The sequence below is a fragment of the Balaenoptera acutorostrata genome, chromosome 9 (genome assembly GCF_949987535.1).
Source record: "Balaenoptera acutorostrata chromosome 9, mBalAcu1.1, whole genome shotgun sequence".
NCBI lineage: Eukaryota > Metazoa > Chordata > Mammalia > Artiodactyla > Balaenopteridae > Balaenoptera > Balaenoptera acutorostrata.
Window position 1 is genome coordinate 55,020,408 of NC_080072.1, and position 6,000 is coordinate 55,026,407.

Consider the following 6,000-nt stretch of genomic DNA (forward strand, 5'->3'; position numbering starts at 1 on the left):
CTTACTGGTAAGAAGGAGTCACAGAGGGTTCTCAATTGGGGCCCCATGATGCTTTCTGCAATATGAATTCTGTCTGGCATTCAAGGCCCTCCACCGTCTGGTCACTCACCCACCCCTCTTCTCCACACCCCTCTCTGACCCCACAGATCCACCGTCATCACCCCAGAGTTCTCCCCACCTCCCTGCTTATTACACCATCCATCTTCCCCACCATTAGCCCACCTCACGGTTCTCGTTCACAGTGAAGCACCCTTTCATTAAGTACCTTTCGTGCCATCTGCTTTACATATATGACCTCACAGTCACCCGTAACTACCCCCATTTTACAGAGGAGGGAGCAGAGGACTGGCTGGGTCGGGTATCTTGCTCACAGTCTCACAGTGAGTGAGTGGCACAGCCAGAATTCAACCTTGAACTGATGTCGGGACCCCTACTCTCTAAGGCAAGTTGCCTCTAGCCTTAGCCCAGACCCCTTTCTCCTTGATAAAGCCTTCTGGGTTACTCCAGTCCCCAAGAGCCTCTCCCTGCCACCCCTCCTGACCCATTTGGAATCGGAGGCCCACAGCTTGAGCCTGGTTCATCTATAGCTTGGTTTCCACTGTTTCCTGCGGGTCCACCTTGCACCCCAGTAAGAGAGCTGGGCTTGATATTAGGTCACTTTCTTCCTGTCGCCCCTTTCCCCCGTATCTGAGACTTTGTCTAGCACTGACGGGAACCACCTGCCTCCTCTGGTGGGGTTCAGAAGCTCAGCTGAGCACACAGCAATCAATTTCCCTGAGCCCACCTCGCAGCGAGGGGAGCCATAAATTATTCACCGCACCCTTGTGCCTAGGGAGGCCAGAGGGAATGAACACCCTCTCCCCACAATCCCAAAGAAAGCCAGCAGCCCTGGGATGAGGGGTCAGAACCCAGAGCCCCTTGCCAGGGTCCCCAAGCAGATTCCAGAGAGCTGTGGGCCCAGGGAGGTAGCATAGGGGAGCCTGACCCATACAGCTGAGCAAACCCAGGTCTGTGAATCTGCAACAGTAGCCTCCATTCCAATCCAAGGCAAGTCTGAGAATTTCTCTAGATTTCCTGGTCAAAATCCAAGCTTCCTTTTCTTATAGGGAAGGAAATAAATTATCTGGCCACGTGCTGTATATTTATATCTCATTTAAAGCTCACAGCAACCTTGTAAAGGAGGAATTCTAATTTATAGAGAAGCAGCTGGGGCTCAAAGGAGTGAAGTGACTTGCCCAACACCACACGGCTGGTGGGAGGAATCAGAGCAGATTCACGCCGCCTGGTCTGTCTGACTCACTGCCGTCTGCCCGTGCCGCTTAGCCCTCCCCATTGGGAGCTAGTCACCACAACGCCTTTTCCATCTGGGTAGCTTCCAGGGCACCTGGTACGCAGTCAGCACTCAGTTCCTGAAGCAAACTTCAAGGCCCTGTGCAGGAGGTTTCACCTCTCTGCCCCTCAGCTTCCTGCACAAGGTAGCCATTAGGAACAAGCCCAGTCTTGGCAAACACCAAAAATTCTCTAGCACTTGACAGTGTGCCGGATATGACGGCTCCATTATCTGAGCAGGTAACAAACAGCCTGCCTTGACCCCATTTTACAGGTGAGGCTTGGAGCCCTGGATGCATCCAAAAGGTCCCAGGTGGCTCCCCAGCCCCGTTCTGCCTCACTCCAAGTTCCAGGTCCTTTCCACCCCACCGTGAAATGAGATCACAGGTGTGAAATTATCTCATCAAAGAGCAGCTTTGTTTAGATGCAGGGATTATTATGAGAATCTGAATCCCCAGGGATGGTGGAGGTGAGGCTGGAGAATCCCAAGCCCCTCAGTCACTTTCTCTTCCAGTTCCCCCAAACACTCCACCCCTAGGACTGAGCTTCCAGCCTCCAGCCGACCTCTCCACCCTCCCCCACCTCCCAGGGGCTTTCCAAGGTGGTTTCCCCTTGACTCCAGGAAGCTGGGCACAGCAGGGGTTAACCAGTCCCGGCCAAGGCCACCGGGGTTCCTACCTAGGCCACATCCCCTCCCCCTCCCCACCCAGAACAAGAGCCCACAGAGTCCATGCCAAGCACTCTTTCACAACACGCCTCTCCCTGCACAGCCCCAGGGGGGCAGCAGAAGGAGTCCCTGCCTGGGAATCCAGACCCTCAGACTGTGCCCCCAGCCCTGAGACCTTGTGCAACTCGCGCCCCTCCTGGACCAGAGGTGTCTTGCAGGTTCCCTTGCCCAGGAGAGGCTGAGGTCAGACCTGAGGTTGGGGCCAAAGGCTATGGGGCTGCTGATCTGCCTCAGGTCCCAGCACCTTGCACACAGATTCTCACAACAGCCTGATACGGGGTCACCCAGACCTCACATCAGGGGTGGGAAAACCCCAGCCAGTCACCCAGAAGATGCTAACTTGGGAAGGGGAGTGGACACCTTGAAGGACGTTTGGGAAGGTTTTCTCAAGTGTACTTCTGGCTCAACTACTCACTTGCTTTAGGACCTCAGCAATTGGCACCCCCTGTCCCCAGGCCTCAGAGTCCCCCTTACTAATGTGAAGGATGTGAGCTGGGTGAGTGCTGAGGGGCCGCATCTCCTGCAGTTCTGATGGGCTGTGACTTAGGGACCTCTACAGTGTGTTCTCCCATCAGATAAGCAGCGTGTCAGGACCTCCGGAGCGTCTTAGAGACACTGGAGTCTGGCACACAGGGTACAGGGGCAGCTGCTCTGTCAGGGAGGGAAGCTGTGGAACTGGGAAGCTTCCCACTTCTGCCCTCAACTCTGGGTCACCTTTCCTGGGAGGTGACATGGCAATGGAGTGGGAGGGAAAGAGGCTAGGAGAAGCCACGTCCCAGCCTCAGGATCAGCTCTCCGATGCCCCAGTGGCCCCCACCTCGACCCCCCCGCCCCACCTCCTGCCATGCGGCTCTGCACTTCCTTTCTTTTTCTCTCCATTCTCTGCTCCTTTCCTTCTCCAGCATAACACTCCTCCCCAGTCTCAGCACCAGAGTAAAAAGAGCAGGGTCAATCAACCCCGTTGAACCTCAGTTTCCCCATCTGTAAGCGCTCTTAACAGCACACAACACCTTCTATCACACGGAGTAGTGAGCCATTTGCGCAAGGGTGGGGCGCGGAACGGCACACAATGGGCGCTCAATAAGTGCCCGTTTTCTCCCTTTTCCTCCTCCCTTTCCCGCGCCCCCTCCTAGCCAGTTCCAGCCTCAGCTAGTACCCAGTGCACACCCGCAGGTGGCCCCAGCGCTGCCGGGATGGGGTCGGAGGCCGCCCGGCATCCGGGACTCTCTCACCTGCACTTCTCGGCTCTCTCTTGTGTTCTCTTGGGGGCAAGCGCTCAGCCCCTCGCCTGGGGCGGCAGGCAGGTGGCAGCTTCGACTCGAAGCACCAGCCCGGTTTGGTTCAGTCCGAGTATCCAGCCCGCCTTGGACCCCTCACGGGGCGCTGAACTCGGGCCGGGGTTTCCTGAATGTTCGCACGGTCCCAAGTCCGAAGCACCGGATCGGAGGCAGCTGAAGGTTCGGGTTTCGGGGAACCAGAGTCTGGAGGCGTCCGGGCTGCTTTGCACTCAGTCAGGGGGCTGGGGGCACCCCGCCTTAACCGCGGTCGGAGGGCTGGGGGCTCCAACACACACTATAGAAAGGCTGGGAATGAGCCCTTAACCCTAGAGCCGTATGGTGGGCCAGGAGCGTCCCTCTCCGGTGCACTGGATCAGGGTCGGGGGCTCGGGGCGTCCCGGCCACACGCCCCGGACCGCAGGGCAGGGAGCGTCCCGGCGGAACCCGGGGCTGGGACAGGCGGGGCAGGGCAGGGCGCCGGCGAGGAGGCGCGGAGCCCGGCGGGGAAGTCTTCTTAGGTTCGGATTCGGCTCGCTCTGCAAAATGGGGCGGTCCCCGGCGCGGCAGCTGACTCCAGAGCTCCGGGCCGCGGCTATACTTCCTCCTCTTCCCCCGGCTCGCTAGCCGCTCTCGCAGTCCCGCGCCGCAGCCGCTGCCACCCCCGCCGCCCACCCCCACAGGAGCTGCAGTCGAGCCGGAGCCGAGCAGAGCCTAGGTAGCGCCGCTCAGCGCCGGAGCGCCTGCCAGCGCGGCCCCGCCCGAGTGGGGGCGGGGTCAGCCTGAGGCCCCGCCCCACCCCGGCCACCGGCAAGGGGCGGGGCGAGCTCCAGATCCCCTCCCCCCGGTCCCGCGCCGTCGGGCAGCGGGAGCCAATCGGAGAGTGGGAAAAGAGCGGAGGTCTGCGGAATGTGGACTCTACTTCGGAGAGGGCGGGGCAGAAGTGGAGAGGTGCCGCCCGAGAGAGGACAATGGAGGGGGAGGATGGTTTAAAGAGCTGAGCGAGAGGAGAGGGTAACCTGGGGACCCGGATGGAGGGAGAGGTGGGGAGGGCTGGTTTGTCTGGGACCTGGGGTGGAGGAGTCATGGGGTAGGAACAGGGGTCGGGGTGGGAAAAGGATTAGGAGGTAGGCTAGGTGAGTTATCCGGGGGTAGTGGAGTCCCCAGGGATAGTGGAGCCCTCGGGACTGGTGGGACACACCCTCACAGTACCCTTCTCCTTCCCAGCTAATAGGGCTCAGCGCAAGGAGGCGAGCTTGCATGCAGTGAAATATTCGGGTTTCAGGAAGCAGTGAAAAACAAGTTTCTGAAGATAAAGAGCGGATCTTCCTTCAACATTTCTCCTTTCCCAGCGCCCATCCGCGGGGAGATGCGTCGTTGTCAGTTTTAAAAATAAGAAGTTAAGAGCAGAGGTGTGTGAGGACCACACACACACACACACACCATAAAGAGTACTGAGTTCTGCTCCGAGCTCCTGCCCCTCCCCTCTCCCCCCCCCCCCCACCCCCAGAGCTTTGGGTTTGGAGCTGTGTCTGATTTATCTCTGAGTCCCAAGCACCCAGCACGGGGCGGGGCACAGAGCTGGTCTTGGAGGGTTTTGATGTATGAATGAATGAGTGTTGAATGTCCTGCAGGGGCCATGTGAAAGCCACTAATTGGTCTGGGGAGCGAAAGAATGGAGGCCGCAGAGGACAGGTTATCTGTAAGCCTCACCACGAACCTTACGCAGTAGGTACTCCATTTCACTGATGAGGCCACCAAAGCAGAGAGAGGCCAAATGATGTTCCCAAGACCATATAGCTGGCACAGGATTCCATCTACTCATCACTATCACTATCTATAGGTCAGGGGACTTCCCTGGCGGTCCAGTGGTTAAGACTCCATGCTTCCGGGGGCTTCCCTGGTGGCACAGTGGTTAAGAATCCGCCTGCCAATGCAGGGGACACAGGTTCGAGCCCTAGTCCGGGAAGACCTCACATGCCGCAGAACAACTAAGCCCGTGTGCCACAACTGAGCCTGCACTCTAGAGCCCGCGAGCCACAACTACTGAGCCCGTGTGCCACAACTACTGAAGCCCACGCGCCTAGAGCCCGTGCTCCACAACAAGAGAAGCCACTGCCATGAGAAACCCGTGCACCGCAACGAGGAGTAGCCCCCGCTCGCCGCAGCTAGAGAAAGCCCGCACGCAGCAACGAAGACCCAACACAGGCAAAAACAAATTAATTAATTAATTAATTAATTAAAAAAGACTCCGTGCTTCCAGTGCAGGGGGTGCAGGTTCCATCCCTGGTCGGGGAACTAAGATCCCACATGCCGTGCAGCGTGGCCAACAAAACAACCACTAACATTCTAGGGCAAAGCTATATGGCTTTGAACAGGTTACTCAACCCCTCTGAGCCTCTGTTTCCTCGTCTGTAAAAGGGAAATAAAGATGTTGCTACTTGGCAGGAACTGGGCAGGCACCAGGCTTCAGAGGGTGGAGGGAAGGTTCTTCCTGGCAGAGGAAATAGCATGTGCAAAAGCATGGAGTCTGAAAGAACACCTCTGGGGACCCCTGGCCTATTCTGGGGGGGATTAGGAGAGTCTTCCCTCAGGGCAGACTCAGGCCAGAAGTAGGGGTTAGTTAGCTTAGGAGGGAACCTCAGGGAATGGACAGTGCTCTGTCTGGGC

At 58.0% G+C, this 6,000-nt stretch overlaps 1 protein-coding gene across 7 annotated transcripts in view; it reads right to left on the reverse strand.

Moving 5' to 3' along the window:
* GDPD5 (glycerophosphodiester phosphodiesterase domain containing 5) overlaps nt 1-4,086 on the reverse strand; it is a 90,684-nt gene extending 86,598 nt beyond the window's left edge. For 3 of the 7 annotated variants that reach the window (XM_007194074.3, XM_057552480.1, XM_057552481.1), the window contains exon 1: nt 3,289-4,086. The gene's annotated coding sequence lies outside the window, so the exon portion shown is untranslated. The remainder of the gene's footprint in view (nt 1-3,288) is intronic. The other 4 variants (XM_007194079.3, XM_007194077.3, XM_007194076.3 and 1 more) reach the window with 2 other exon arrangements.
* Nucleotides 4,087-6,000: the final 1,914 nt, after the last annotated feature.